Source organism: Rhagoletis pomonella, unplaced genomic scaffold (genome assembly GCF_013731165.1).
Source record: "Rhagoletis pomonella isolate Grant_MI unplaced genomic scaffold, Rhpom_1.0 Rhpom_scaffold_01124, whole genome shotgun sequence".
NCBI classification, from domain to species: Eukaryota; Metazoa; Arthropoda; class Insecta; order Diptera; family Tephritidae; genus Rhagoletis; species Rhagoletis pomonella.
In genome coordinates, this window is record NW_023459678.1 from 34609 (window position 1) to 35749 (window position 1141).

Genomic DNA, 1141 nt, shown 5'->3' on the forward strand with positions numbered 1-1141 from the left:
TTTTATGAATTTTTTGTTTTTGCTTTGTTGAAAATAATAAACAAGCACAATATCGTTGAAAAGAACGAAATAGATTTTTTCTTTAATTTAGTTTTAGTTTTTCTTCTAAATTACAAATATATACATATGTATATATAAATATTCCATTTTGTTATTAAAAACAATTTCCTTAAAAAGTTAAAAAGAGTTATAGTCACATATCATATACATACATAATTTGGAGACTTCAATAGATGAAGTTGATATGCCGCAAAATTAAAATTTATAGAAAATTTAAGTTAATGTTTCGCATAAACATTTTGAGATATTGAAAAACGTGAAAAGAATATGCACAATGTTTGATTAACGGCTAAGAAATCTTTATATGCGTATAACATTTTAAATAATCGAAATAGCGAAAATCCAAGAATGCGACACATCACCTCATTTATTCATGCCTTAATTTGTTCAAGAAACCAATAATAAACAAAATAGTAAAGCTGAAGGTGGTCCAACAAGATAGCACGAATGGTGTACACAGTACACGTAGATTCCAGCCATTGCGTTGTGAATGAATCATTAAAATTATCTTCAACGTCGAGGAAAGCTTCTTCGAGTATATAATAGCATGGTCCCGAATCGTTGAGAATGCAGTAAGTAGTTTATTTTAAGTCCTCGATGAAGACAATGGTATTTCTTTAGTTTGCTAATATTTTTGGGGAAATGTTTAGTCATTTGTACAATGATTTTGGGGTGGGGGCGGAGGGGGCAAAAGGATTATAACCCTCACTAAGTAGAATTATCCTTTCTGTGTTGCCTAAACATAGGGGCTGAACAGATATTTCGAGAATATTTTGTGTGTTTGACAGCTCAGCTCGGAAATTTTGGAAAGAATACCATATTTCAATACGAAATTATTAATAAAATAGTGCACAGATATAGTAAATTTGTTTCTAAATAAAGCGTAGACTCTTGTCTACAAGTGTGTGTAAAAGTTTTTTGATTCGGGTCACGCGTTTGCGCTTAGCAACCCAAAATCGTTGTACAAATAACTAAACCGTACCCCATTTTTGAATATTCAATGCCTTCTTTGAAAGCTCAGAGTGTATGGTGTAACTCTTTTGCAAATGTTGGTCGATCATTAAATTTCTGAGGCAGATGT